Raw genomic sequence first — 16,204 nt, 5'->3', positions numbered from 1 at the left:
TGTTTTACAAGTCTACAAAGCATATATCCAAAAACGTCTATCATTGTGCTGTAAAATATTAAAGTCTTTTCTCAACTTCCTATATTAAATGGAAAAAAAGGCACAAGTTTCTAAAATTTCACAAACAGAATTTTAGAACAGAAACAGTAAAATATAAGATACTTCAAAGCCAAAAGTCAAACTGATCTCATGATTTCTCTTTAGATACTTCTGTAGTACAAGGAAATTAACGTCCACATTAGGTATCAAATAACTCAACTCACAGTCTCAGGTTTTTGTTTTGTTTTCTTCTTGATGTAAGTTAATTTGTATCATTTCAATGAATTCACATTCAAAGTAGAAAAGTTAACCCTGGACTGTTTGGTAACATATCTAAATGGAAACTCAGATTGTTACTTTGCACATAGTACATTATTAATAACTTTATAAAATACAAATGATTCTAGACACTGACCTTTGGGGAAAAAAAATCTGTTGATTGAACTAAATTAAAACATTTTCAAAGGGATTCTTATTATATACTTTATGTCAAAGACATTTTTCTTCCTGTAAATTATTGTCTAAATTTGATACACTGAAATGAAACTATGTTTTTATACAAACTACAGAAAAACTTAAAATTTAGAGTGGCTTTGCAAGTAGCCTTGCAACATTAATAAAATTTTATCTATTCTTAACCTTTTATTACAGTTTAAAATGGAATCATATTGCAATTTTATAATTAATGAATATTTTTTCTAGTTAAGAATTAAAATGCTCTCATTTACCCTTTAAATGTTTGGAATATGTGTAAGGAGTTGGAAGAAGACAGTGAGGGATAAAGCATTAAGGGATCATCAGCTGGTCTCTCCTGTTGGACAAAAATGTCCCTTACTCCCTTCCACCCTACCCACCAAAAAGTCTGACAGTTATTTTCACTCCATAGCTTTCAGAATGAGGTCCTGAAAACTTCTGATGATATAGTTATGCATAGCCCTTGGATAATCTATGTATTTCAACAATATTATTCATTTCTTCCTAGACGAAACAAACGGTGCTGAATAAATAATGATCATCAGCAATAGGCTACCCTTTAATCTACATATTTTCAAGTCTTTCCCTGAAACAGTGACCATTAATTCATACCCAGTTGCAATTATGTAACTAAAGGTCCTCCTCTAAATTAGACCTCCACTAATTTAGATTGAATTTGCATGCACAAAGCAGAATGTGTCTGGGAAGAGTTCCAACCATAACAATTTGTTGAAAGTATCAAAGCTGTCCACATGACAATGTGTCTGATACTTCTGATATTTATAGATTTCTGCAAAGATGCTATGATCCCTAAATTAATTCTTCCTGAATATGATTCTTTTAGAAGTTCCTAAACATTCTGAGTTTATTCTTATTTTATGTTAACTTGTTATTGGTACATAATGAATCATCCTAAATAAATGCTATTTAAGTTAAATGTAAATTATTATAGTATTTCATATATGGCCATATTATTCATTCAGAAAAGTTTATTAAAAATCTATTGTTTACTTAGCAATTAAGTCAGTAAATGACAAAATTTGAAATAAAACAGAAATGGTATGCAGAAACTGATTGATCCTACTAATTTTTCACTATTCCTCACTATTTTCTTGAGCAATCTCTTCCTTTCCCTGATTAAATTCCATGCTCAGCCAGTATACTTATTCCCTTGCATATTCCCTTGCACATCTGCTTGCCTTTCCTTCCACTCTATTATTCCATTAGCTAAATGGCGACCTAAGTAAAGTCCAGGGCTCTAACTGAACTCTATCTGCTTCCTGTGGTTAAAAATAATTGGAAAAACACGTAAATATTATCATCAGCCTCTGAAAAACACCGAATGTAGTTGGAAGTCTTAAAATATTTCCCTAATCCATTCACTGCCTTTGAGATAACTATTGCATACTGTTTCTTCTCAACTCCTCAGCAACTCACATGCATTCCCCCAACCTACCCTAAACTGATGACCTTGTTTCTTATTTTACTGAGGAAATCTACCCATATCATGGATCTATGATGCTACATGGATCTGTAGCCACATATTTTGCTATGAAAAACTGTCAGAGAAAATAGAAATGGCTCCCTTTTAATTCTGCATAACATAACATTCCCTTTTTCCCACTAGAATGTTTTTGGCAATTTTTCCCTCCTCTGCATCATTATTTGTTCATTCTCTTGGATTTTATCAGAGCTTAAAAACATTTTATCAGCTAAAATCTAACAAAATTGCTCTGATGTATCATGGTCATACTAAATACAATGGTAATTTCTTATTTCTCATTTTACTTAATTTATCAGCAGAATTTGGCACAGATGATGAACCTCCTTTTCTCAAAACATTGGTTCAGTTGCTTCCAGTAGCACCACAATGTCCTAGTTTTTCATTCACCATACGCTCTCATCCTAATCGGTCTTCTTAGCTGATTTTTCTTTCTGATCTCTACTTCTGGGGTTGTTCTAGGACTTAATCTTTTTATCTGTTCTGCTTTTTCCTCTACTCTCACCCCTTCAGTGATTACACCTGGTCTCAGTCTCATGGCTTAATAAGCTTAATAAGCATTTCAAAATTTAAATAGCTCAAATTAACTACCTGATCTGCCTGCCCCAAAACAAAACAACAATAACATAACACTTTTTTTTTTCTCCTTGACCTACATAAGTAATTGACATCTTCTAGCTGCTCAGGCTAAAAATCCTGAAGTCACCAGTGACAACCTGGTAACAACCCACATGCAAATCAATTAGCCCTTTCCACTGGTCAAACCATTCATCCAGAATCCACGTAATTCTAATTCTTTACTCTTGGTACCTACTTCCATGCCAATTTCTTTTACATAGATTATTATAATCATCTTCCCAAAGTTCTCCCTGATTCCACCTTTGACCTGCTATTACTTAATAGTAATTAGTCTATTACTTTTAATTATTAAAAGTTTTTAATTTGAAATAAAACTACAGAGACAGAAAATCACATTTAACTTAGGAAGTTATTATAAATTAAACACTCTTATAATCCACAGTTTTTACTAAGACTTATAATTTTGCCAGCCACCCCAAGATAAAAATTAATTATCTCTCTAACTTAGTGAGATGGCTGTGTAACAACAGAGCTATATTGTTCTTAAGGATGAGATAACAATTGAGGGGTATTGATATAATGATGGCCGATTGATCCAAGGAATAACCCATAGAAAAATCACAGTTTAAATTAAAATTGATTATAGCTAGCCACAGAAAAAACAGTCAACCAATTCAGTCATTTGGTAAATCAATCCATTTTGGTTGTCAGAACAGGAAGAGAAGAATAGTAGCCAAAGCATGACCATAACCTTCACACACAAGTAAGAGAACAGATGAAGAGAAATGTCTAAGCCTGAAGGAAAGAATCACAGGGACACAAGATGGGAGTCAGCAATCTGGCTTCTCAACAGAACTCTAAAAGCAGTGAAAAATTCTGAAAATAAACAAACGATAGCAAAAACAATATCACTGAATCAGAGGAAAGAAACGAATATATTAAGAAACACCTACATGGACTCGTGTAGAAGAGTGTCAGAGAGGACAAGTGAAATTCAGAACTGTGGAACTTTATGAAAATACAGGTGCCTAGGATTCACTCCTTAAGTGTTAGTTTCAATGAATTGCGGTAATGATCCAACTCAGAATTTTTTTTTTATAAATTTATTTATTTATTTATGGTTGTGTTGGGTCTTCATTGCTGCACGCGGGCTTTCTCTAGTTGCGGCGAGCGGGGGCTACTCTTTGTTGTGGTGCGATGGCATCTCTTGTTGCAGAGCATGGGCTGTACATGCAAGCTTCAGTAGTTGTGGCTCGCAGGCTCTACAGCACAGGCTCAGCAGTTGTGGCGCATGGGCTTAGTTGCTCTGCGGCATGTGGGATTTTCCCGGACCAGGGCTCGAACCCATGTCCCCTGCATTGGCAGGCAGATTCTTAACCACTGCACTACCAGGGAAGTCCCCCAACTCTGTGCATTTTAAAATTTCATATGAAATTCAGATGCACAATTAGTACTGAGACTCATTCAGTTGAGAGCACAGATGTTAGGGTCAGAACTAATTTTGAGTCACTGAGTGTTATTCTCAATTTCCTTTTCTACAAAATGGAGTCATGAGAGGACTCTCAATGATGTTGTCAGACTTACAGGGAATGTGTGAAAAGAGCACAACAGACTGTGGGGCATAGTAGAAGAGCAATACGTATTGTCTTTATGTAACATAACTTTCTGTGAGGAAGTTCATCTTCTAAAGTATTTCTCAGTAGTAATTATATTTGCCGTTTTCATTTCAAGAAAATTTCAAGCTACAGCCTAACTGTTGCGATATTTTTATTAAATAAATTCACGACAAATTGCACAATTAAGGGGTTTTTTTACATTTAGTTTGGTATACTACTTTTTTACAACTTTCATTTATTTTCAATAATATGTCCTAATGAGTATATTTTGAGTGAATGAAAATATGGTTAGATTTAACTCTGGCACTCTGGTTATCTGATATACCATTATATCATTCTGCACTTGCATTTTACCATGAGAATGTTACCAATCTCACTGCAACCAGCACAATGCATGCAAATCTTTGAAAACATTTATCCTTTGATATAATCATCATTAAATGTATTATTTATTTATCATTAAGTGAACAGAATCATTTAGCAATTTTCTATGAACAGTTTAATGGTTAGTTTCTAATATAACACATTCTCATTATGTTTCATTTATTTTTCCAAGTTATTTCTACTAATGCTGAGTCTTTTAATTACTATGCTAAATAATGGAACTTTTTTTTTTTTTTTTTTTTTGCGGTACGTGGGCGTCTCACTGTTGTGGCCTCTCCCGTTGCGGAGCAGCACAGGCTCCAGACGCGCAGGCTCAGCGGCCATGGCTCACGGGCCCAGCCCCTCCGCGGCATGTGGGATCTTCCCGGACCGGGGCACGAACCCGTGTCCCCTGCATCGGCAGGCGGACTCTCAACCACTGCACCACCAGGGAAGCCCTGGAACTTTTAAAATTTGTTGTAGGGTAAGTGTTAAAAGTTATCTAAGCTCATATCACCCCCTCACATATAAGTAAACAGCATATTCTCTATGTCTCTTTCTCATTAACTTCTCAATAAAGTAAAATGTACAGAAAAATGGTTCATGTAATTGTTGGACAGCTTACTGAATTTTCACAAATTACATATATCTATACAACAAACATTCAAATCAAGAAATACAACATTATTAGAATGACAGAAATCACTGTTTTGCTCCATTTCAAACACTGGCCTCCAAAATCTTCCATTATTTCAACTTTTTATAGCACAAATTTAGCTGCTTCTTGTACTTTATATAAAAGGTACATATAGGGTCTGCTTCTTTTCCTTACAATTATATTTGTGTGTTGCATTTATATAGTTGCATGTATTTCTATATTTTTCATTCTCATTGCTAAAAAGCATTCCATTGTGTGACTGATTATTGATTCACACCAATAATCAATATTGTGGGCTTCCCTGGTGGCGCAGTGGTTGAGAGTCTGCCTGCCGATGCAGGGGACACGGGTTCGTGCCCTGGTCCGGGAAGATCCCACATGCCGCGGAGCGGCTGGGCCCGTGAACCATGGCCGCTGAGCTTGCGCGTCCGGAGCTCCGCAACGGGAGAGGCCACAACAGTGAGAGGCCCGCATACCGCAAAATAATAATAATAATAATAATCAATATTGTTTTGAATAACTTAGTGCATATCTATTTTAATTCTATATATAACTTAATCTTCCAAATATAACAGCTTTTGAAAAATTGGTATCTATTTAAAGTCATCTACTTTTCTGATGTTCATTACTACTTCAAGTATTCCCATGTTCTTTCCCGGTATCATTTCAATGTTTCTAAAGTGCTACTTCAATGTTTCTTTTTACTGTAATCCTATGGACAACAAATCCACTCACTCTTGGTCTAAAATATGTTTCAATTATATCTCAGTTATAAATAAATAAATAAATAAAATGCCTTTGTTCCATGTTTAAATCTAGAGTATATTTTGCTGAGCACATAATTTAAACTTGTATTTTATTTCATCATTTTAAACATATAATTCCATTGATTTCTATTTTCCACCATTTCTGTTACTTAATTAGTCGTTAATCATAAATTTGTTTTGTTGGAAGCATTACTTCTTTTGCCAGACGAAGTTCTGATTCTCAGTCTCTTAGCCATGACTGTAATTTATGAATACTTGAAGGGAAGAAATTCAGCTACAAATACTCTTTCACTTCTTAATGGTTCAGAAGTGTTTTTTCTCTATTTTCTAGTCCCTCTAGTGTTTCTTGATTTTACAGCTCTCATACTTTTAAAATTGGAATTTAGTAATTTATCCAGCTTTCCTAGTTGTTCTCATTGTGTACGTTTTCCTGTCGCGAACTCTTTCATTCTATGAGGATGAAGATTTTACATGTACTCATGTAGGGGAAATCTGTACGTGTATGAGCATATATGTGTTATCTTCCAACAAAGACAAAGTAAAATGAGCATCTATGATTTCTGCTACTTCACCTCTATTCATGCTCATTATGTTAATCTTATGAAAATTTTCTTCTGAGGAAACACTCATTCCCATAGGATCTCAGTAAAGTTTAACACAACAATTAGTTTCACTCTAGCAGAAGAACATATAACTTAGACCTAAATGAAATAGTGTACCTGATTTTTAAGGAGTGTTTGGGAACATATTCAAATTCTTAATTACTGGATTTAAAGTCTGAATGGATAAGATTCCTGAAGCAGCAATATAATCTTTTTACCACACGATGCTGGAAAATAAACTCAGGACAGCATTAAGACAAGAAAGTGAGGGGAAGTAACAAAATCTTCAAAATACCATTTGAGCCCTAGATCTAAGTTACCCTATTCTTAAAATTTTCTTCTTATTAGACTCAATATACTCCATTTTATTTCAGATAATTTGAGTCAGGTGTTCTATCACTTTCAGCAGAAAATGACTTTACTTATTAATCAATGTAGTTATTAAGTTTTTTTTTAATTTAAGGAATGATTATTTTCTTCTATTTTTATTTTTATTTCTTATTTTTTTGACCATGCCATGTGGCTTGTGAGATCATAGTTCCCTGACCAGGGATTGAACCCAGGCTCTAGGCAGTGAAAGTGTGGAGTCCTAACAACTGGACCTCCAGAAAATTCCCATATTTGCTTCTATTTTTTTTTTTTTTTTTAGTGGTACGCGGGCCGCTCACTGTTGTGGCCTCTCCCGTTGCGGACCACAGGCTCCGGACATGCAGGCTCAGCGGCCATGGCTCACAGGCCCAGCGGCTCTGCGGCATGTGGGATCTTCCTGGACCAGGGCACGAACCCGTGTCCCCTGCATCGGCAGGCGGACTCTCAACCACTGTGCCACCAAGTAAGCCCTGCTTCTATTTTTAAAGCTTTCTCCTTTGAACGTAAATACTCTCTTTAGATTGGAGTTTCTAGATTTGCTAATATTGATTAATTAGAATTCTATAGAGGTTTTAAAAAATTTTCACCAGAGTTAAAAATAATACACAATTAAGTAAGAAAACATGATTCAGTTCATAACTATTTCTACTGTGATACAGATAAGTATAAAAGTCAGCAAGTATTTCCTTGTAAAATTATATAACTTAATTAACTTATCATTTCATCATATATTCTTCAGGAAGCATTGTGCTTATTCTGAAATTAATATGTATTCATGTTTGACTGTCAAAAACCACGTGCTATGGATGCACTAACATTGTAATTAGCTTGGCATATCTTTCTGAAGACAAGTAATTCCCTTTAAAGATATTTTATTTATAACTACTTACACATTTATATTATTTGCACATGCAAAAAATCTCAATAATTAGGTTCTTTGTATTCATCAGAAAATAATTTGAAGATGCTGTAAAGGGCGAAAGGATAATCCCCAAATATTTTAAATGACATCATTATTTGACTACTAAAAGCACTGAAAATTTAAGGATATTGTCAATGCAAAGACTGAGGAACAATGTACATCTCTTTAAACTTTGACTATCCAAAAATCTCAACAATTTTAAGTTGATAAACAACATAAAGTAAGGTCCCTGAAGAATTACATTAAATATGTTGGAAAACCAAGATATTTTAGGGTATCTGAAAGTCATATTAAATTCGATTGGTCTAAATGCTTTATTTAGTAGAAAACTGCTTCAGAACTTTAATCTTGCTTTTTACAAAAAAGAAAGTGCTATCTGATGACTGTTTGCAACTTTGTTCCACCTCTGTTCCGTATTGGAAGACTAGGATAAACGTCTTTAAATGAGTCAATCTAATCCAAGGCTATTCATCAGATTCACTGGGGTTCTTTTTAAATGTGTAAACATGGGTAATTTTTACGTATTTTTAAATTCAAAATAAGATTCTGAAGTGCATGATGGGTTGATACCAATGATTAAATTATTGATCACTGAGGTTAAGGTTCCAAACAGTAGGCTGTACCCTTCAGCTATTTAAAAAAAAAAAAAAAAAATCGGGCTTTCAAAAACTAACCCTAGCAAAATGCATCTCCACTTTTACTCACATTTTTCCCCCACCCTCTGCCCTGACCTCCACGAGAGGAAGTGTCTGTTGTCTTGTGGTTAAGAGGCAGACAATAGTGCCAGAGGACCTAGATTGTACTGCTCAGTAACTATGAAGTCACCTATGAGTTACCAAAACCTTTCTGTGCCTCAGTTTCTGCCTCTGTAACCCAGGCTAATAGACAATACCTACATAATAGGGATGTTGTAATGAATCAGTAAATTAAAAAGTGATTAGAATAGCGCCTGCCACACAAGGACACAAGAAATCTTCACTACTGAGATGTCTTTGCTTCAGAATACAGATTTAATCCGCCGCCATTCACATTTTAATTTACTGAGACCATGACATTAAAATTTCTCAAAACATTTATTTGATGAACTTGCATGAGTTAATAGCTTCAGCCCTCCATTATACAATTTTCATTAGACCTTCATAATATAAATTCTTCTCTAATTAGTACAGAAAATAGGTTTAAGCAAGTCTTCTCTTACACTGTACCTATCCCAGACAGTAGTCCTCTTTCCCCAAAATTACTATTCAGGGAAGTAATTTAGGCAGAAATACATAACATAATAGCTTGTAGACATTGTTAATCCTCTCAATAATTGGTATTGACTCTGCACCTATTAGGATCCCAAAAGGAAACAAAGGGCTACAGTTGGAGGTGGGGAGGGAGGAAAACAAGGGGCAAATAAAACACATGTAAAATGCCAACAACTATGGGCTTCCTCGGTGGCGCAGTGGTTGAGAGTCCACCTGCCGATGCAGGGGACGTGGGTTCGTGCCCTGGTCCGGGAGGATCCCACATGCTGCGGAGGCCCGTGAGCCATGGCTGCTGAGCCTGCATGTCCGGAGCCTGTGCTCTGCAACGGGAGAGGCCACAACAGTGAGAGGCCCGTGTACCACAAAAAAAAAATAAATAAATAAGCCAACAACTAGGCCAAACACTGAAATAAGTCACTGGTGAAAATCAAAACCAAAACCAGATCCCCAGAGAAACAAAGCACATTAATCTAGGAAATTGCTGGAGATCGCACTGTGCCAAATGTGTGTAAAGAATGTGTGAAAGGACAGCATCAACTCTTGGCTAGACGGTGATAGCTCTGTGCTTATCTCTAGAGATGCCTGGAACTCTGGTGTTAACCCCTGGCCAGGAGGATGAAATGTCCCAGCTAGTGACTTATAAAATGCTGCTTAGATCCAAATCATTCCCCAAAGTACTCTGAATAAGCTCATCTACATTACTTATTGAAAATGTATAGATCAATGACTTAATACCTGGCTTAGCCAGTTACACAGTCTGGTTTTGACTATGTGGCCAGTCGGGCATAAAAGCTACTAGGTGAACTCAGACTTTGGTTCCCTGAGTAAAGTATCTCATATAGCTTGGTGGTTTCTCCAAAGATAAAGTGCATATTATCCTACTAAGGGAAATCCTTGTAAGTGCACCTAGAATTCTCTGACCTGTATTTGTGCTTCCTTTCTTCTTCTGTACGCTATTCTTAACCTTCGTAAGTACATCCTTTGGAAAGTCATGAATTCTTTCAATATTCCAACCTATGTTCTTGCTGCAGTTAATTGAATGGGAAAATTGAAATGGACTTTGTCTCCATAATCTAAATGCTGGCTAAGGCATTTTTTTAGAGAAAGTGAGTAAACAGGAGATGAAGAACCTCAGACGGTAGGCAATAATCCAGGCCATCATGGTTTCAAGGTTTTCAAGCATTGTGACCAATGATGGAAGGAAAAGCATATCATGGAAATTTGATGACGATCCAGAGCCAGGAAAATAGCTGGATAAATTGCTAAAGAAGCAGAAGCCAGTCAAGTATTTGATAACTTGGCTGCTTTTGGTGCCTTAAAGAAAAAAAAGTAACTTAGAGCCTAAGGCTTCCAGGTCCACCAACTTATACCAACAATCCTATCAGTAAAGATTAAAGGGAAGGAAGTGAAACATCATCAAGCCACAATCAGAAAAAGGATATATTCAATCAAAGCTACTTAAAATTAAGACAATTTGTGAATGATATGAGCTACTTCCTGAAGAGACACTATTGATATAGATTTTTGTGTTGGCGAGAAGAGTTTTTTCTCTCATTCAATACTGCTACATGGAAAGGGATGTTTGCTCACTCAGCATCCTTAATCAACTGCAGAAATTTGAATAAATGCACAGACTGCCAATCTCTTGTGCTGGATAAAAGTTACTTTTCTTAAATTTACCTTTCTATGCCTTTTAAAAATAATACTCTATTCCAAAAACAAAGTGATCTTTTCCCTTTACAACTGTTCCCCTCCAAAATTTTACAAATTCATGTATTTTCTCCCTGGATAAACTATTTTTAACATGTAAACAGAAGGGCATATTCATTCTGTCAGTTTAATGAGACAATCATTTATTAAGTTTAGCAAGTGGATTGAAATTTCTCAGTTAATTGGATGTCGTCTACACTTTTGATTTGGACTTGGAAGGTGAGAGAATTAGCGCCTGCTAAGACAAGTGTAATTACTTGTAGGAGCTGGATCCTCAACTGAAAATTAACTCATGGGTTCTATGGTCAATCTGTAACACTTGCCAGGCAAAATATTCAATTTTTCTTGGAATCATCTATAAATTAAAAGCAGCATCTTCTGGTTGTTCACACACAATGAAAATCTGTGAAATTCTTTTAATAATTATAATTGAGGTACTATAAAGTCACCAGATTTGAGAGAAACTCTTTTAGAAAATATTAAATCAATTAACTGGAAGACTGCCTTTTGTATTTTACGATTCTAGGATTAACTGAATTAAAAGTAAATAGTGTGTTTTAAATTTGTAGCACATTTATGTTCTCTACGTCTGACCTAAATTTCATATAGGTTAGTAATATTTGTAAATACACTTTTCAGACCATCTAGGAAGAGAGAAGAAGACGTATCAAGTTATAAATGCACAGCTAAGAATCACTGTTACAGTGAACCTGTTACGGATGAACCATATTGAATCAGATGTGTAAAAATTATTTTGCATTGTTTAGCAGTAATAACAATATTACTTCATTTCTTATGTTCGCTATACAGGTACTATTATCATTTCCAATTTGTAAAACATTTACACCTCTTGTTTGATCATCCTAACCATATCAGATATCTCTTGTCTTACTTACAGAGTTAAGTGAATTTAATTTCTAAAAGAGTTATCAAAGAGCTTTAACAAATAGCACATAAGTAGAAAAATTAGATGAGGGGTATGTCTAAGATATCGGATTTTTCTTTCGACAATAAAAATTATGTTAACATGCACTGATGCATTTACATTTTAAATAAGTAATAATAAACCTGAGATGCTTTTTGGATAAAACATTTGTATTTATAAAACACCTGTCTCACAATTTTAAATTTGTCTTCTTTTGACATCACAATATCATCATCCTCAGAATTCCTTCTATGAACGTTACAGGTTCAAATACACAGGTGCAGAAACAGGTATCAGTAACTCACTAAAATTCCCACATTTGACCGATAATTTTATATTTTGGACTTTTAGTATATTAAAGCTTGATTAAAACAAAATATTAAATTGGGTTATACCACAAACTATACACAGAGAAAATTACTTTTTTTCTTAGCATATTTTATATGCTAAAATATTTCATGTTCATCGAAAGGCTTGCATTTTCTGATCGATAGTAATGGCCTTATTTTAACTGAAATGCACACAACAAATGCAAATTAGAAAATTGTACAAGTTAACCGTGAAATATCTAATATCATAAATACAGTGTTTCCTTCAAGGAAATATATAATTCCAGGGAATAAAGGGAAAAAAAAAAAAAAACGTACGCACATTAAAAGGTAGTTCACTGGGGCCTAAGTCCATTTCCAACAATGGCAGTCTCCTTTGCTTTACTTTCCTAACAATTTTTTTGAAGGAGTTCGTGTAAATCCTTCTAGTAAACACAAAAGATAAAACACGAAGTTACACAATCTGCCTCTCACAGTGCCCCACTGTAATTACAAAGGAATATTTAATGAACACATACAGACAGACAATGGAAACAGAAGAGCGAATGGCAGCAGCAAAATTTGAAAGACAGAAAGAAAATGGACTAGGTGTTGTGGATGAAAAGGCTCTTTACTCCTCTCGTGGGTTAGGCTGAAGCAGCTCAGCCCCTGAAGGGACCAACTACCTCTGAAAGTAGAAGCTGAATATAGGTCTACAAACCAAAATAATATTTGAAAGTAATCTTAAATGTTCTTAGATTTTTAAGTTTCTTCCCCCTCAGCACAAACGAAAGCAAGTGCCTTTATTCTGCCGTGGCATCAGCCTTGATTTATCCTCTGGAGGGGTTGCACCAACCAGGGAGCCTGGGAGCCCTGATATCAGCAAAATGAGCGGGTTCATACTGAAAAAGGAATGTTAGTTAAGTGAAATGCTCTATCCTGAACCAAGAGCAACCCTTTCCATCTCTAACTGGCTCTGACAAACATGACAACTAGACTTCAACCTCCCAAAGTAGGGCACTGGAGAATTCCTCCATGGGAAGAGTGAGTACCAGAAATGAATAGATCTTAGGTAATGTTGCCCAAGTACATAGACCAGACACATCAGTGTAGATGGAAGCGCATTAGTTGGTATGTTTTAAACAGAACCAGAGAACAGTCATTCAGCTTTTTATTCCCCACAACTACATATGATTGGACAGCTAAGACATATCAGATATTTGAGGATAGTTAATCACCAGAAAACAAAAACCAAATGCACATTAGGAGGAAAAAAGCAATTCATAGAAACCAGAAGAAACAAGAGGGACAGGAGGGAGAAAATATAACATACCCACACATCTGTGAGTAATAGCCTCAGAGAGGGTTTTTATACATGGTCAAAAATAATCTTTAATAAGAAACAACAAATAAAGACACTTTGGAAATATAGACATACATACAGAAAAAGATAGATAAAGATCTCAGAAATGAAAGTTCCAAAGGCAAAAATGAAGTTAAGGATTATTCCCAGATGCTATTACAGGCAAAAAGACTGAACAAAGGAGAATCTAGATATGAAATAAGGAAATAATTTCAGGAAATTTCAATATCTGAACTTTTACTGTGCCAGATAGTGATAAAAGACAAAATGGAGAAGTAAGTTATTAAATATTTCCTCCAGAACAGTTCATAGGACTGATAAACTTGAAACACCAAATTGAGAGCCCTACACAATGCCTAGAACAACGGATGAAAAGAAATTCTCAGCAAGGCACATTATTGTCAAAATTCAGAACACTGGGAAAGAGGGCCACAACCATAGCATGTGGAAAGGAAGAAAAAAGTCTCATAAGCAAATGTTCAGAAACCCAAATGGCATGTGACTTTACCTGTAAGTCAGTGAAGTAATGCCATCAATATTTGAAGAAAAGAAAAATATATAATTTTAATTTCTATACTCAAATTGAAAATCAAGTATGAATATAAATGACATTGAAGCTACTCAAGATCTTATTTTACTTCCTATAATCCATTTTAAGGAAGCTATTGGAGTATGTGCTCTATCAAAAGAAAATTAATCTAGAAAGAGGAAGAAATACAGTTCAGGTAAAACAGCATCCTTCATAGGACAGCTGGTGTTTAACTTTGTACCAGGTATAATTTATGGACTGGGATATGGCACCAGGGAGCCTCTTGAAGGGCAGGCAATCTGCACCTTCATCTAGGTACAGGAATCATAGTATTTCAGTAAAAAGTAAATAAATACAAAACCAGAAAATGAAGAAAGTATAAAAATGACTCTAATTAAGATTTAGTATCCAAAAGCGTCTCACTAACATGTCGGTGACTCAGCAGGGTGGATGGGATCTTTGGGCTGGGATGACCTTCCCTTTCTCCCTTTGTGGCCTCCTAACCTCTAATTCTTCTCTTTTTCCATGTGATCTCTCCCTCCATCTGTGTATTCAGACAACTGGCTACCAAAAATGTGAAATGGAAGCAGCGAGGCCTGGACTTAAGGTCACACGATGACAGTTGTGCTGCATATTTTTGATAAATCACATCACAGGACCAGCCCAGATTCAAGCGGAGGGGAAGTAGACTCCAACTCTTAATGGGAGAAATGATATGGAAATAAACTTAAAATCAACCAGCTAATTGATTGTATTTTCATATGTTTAATGACTATTTGGTATTCTTTCTGTGAAGAAATTCTACATGCCCAACTTTACTTTTCCACATGGATAACCATTTTATAGATTCCATTTGTTGAATCATGTAGCCTTTCCTACTGACCTAATATTTTAAATGTTCACCTACACACATTTAAATAGTACATTTTTTTTTCATTTAAAGGTACAAAGAGAAATTCAAATTTAAAATAAAAGACTTACTTCTTCCTCTTGAAAATAAGGGAAGAGATTTTCCTACCCTTTTTGTCTCAGAGCATTTACCTTTTCCGAGGTAAATTCTTTTCCAAAGTAGCTTTGTATTTTAAAAAATTCTTTTTTTAAAAAAATCTCTTCGAGATGTATAGAAATCCTAAGACTAGATAGGGCTTTCGTTTGCTTTTTGGCCCAGGACTCTCTTTCTCAAGGACCTGAGAGCCATCTCTTTGAAATGTAAACACCAAGGGAGCTAGCAGCCCCTCTCCCAGTTTTTGTGGGAGGCTAGCAACCTAAATTTGTGGGTGTTTTTCTACAAGTTGCAAAATGACCTCCTGTCATAAAGATGGAAGTTTGTTTCTACTTGGATAAAGCCAGTCAGCTAACACAGACGTTCACCCCAATTACCAGGTAAATTTAGGATGAACTGTGTGTGACAAATGATGTTGTCAGGTCCTCTTACTGGAGGACGAGTTATTGTTTATCTTGAGAACACTAACATAATAGGTTATATGTGCTTACCTATATAAAATAAATAAAAAATTTTAAGACACACAAAACAGGAACATTAAGTGGCAAAATAAAATGAGAGAAAAATAGATAGGGAGAAATAGCCAGTAGAAACAGGCCCAAGGATGACAGAGATGTTGGAATTCCTAGGCAAGGACATTAAATCATCTACTATACATATGTTTAAGGATTTAGAGTAAAATACATACATAACAAGTGAACTTACAGAGAATTTTACAAGGGAAATGGAAGCAACAATAAAGAAAAGAAAATTTTAGAACAGGAATTTTAATATCCAAAGTAAATCATTTAATGGATGGGTTTAACGATATTGCAGGAAGAAGAAAAGATCAGTAATAGAATGCAGAGCAACAGATTCTGAAGTACGAAAAGAAAAATCACTAAAAAAATTAGAAAAAACGTTGATCTGAGCATTGTAGGCCTATGATGTATTATTTAATGGTCTAATATATGTGTAATCCCAGAACTAAATAAGAGAATGACTGGATCGCACATATAGAAAGTTATAATGGCTGATAATTTTTCAACTTAATACAAAAACTAAAACTTCATAGATCTACGAAAACGGCTATAAACCCTCAGCTGGCATTTCACAATCAAATGTAACAAATTAAGAACATTTTAGATAAAATATAAAATTCCTGATGCAATTTTGTGTTTTAACGAGAGCAAAGATAATTACCAAGCAACTTCACTTCCTCTAGAGAAATACTCCTATTTAAACAA

The sequence above is a fragment of the Phocoena sinus genome, chromosome 1, assembly GCF_008692025.1.
Source record: "Phocoena sinus isolate mPhoSin1 chromosome 1, mPhoSin1.pri, whole genome shotgun sequence".
NCBI lineage: Eukaryota > Metazoa > Chordata > Mammalia > Artiodactyla > Phocoenidae > Phocoena > Phocoena sinus.
Note: the sequence above shows the minus strand (reverse complement) of the source record.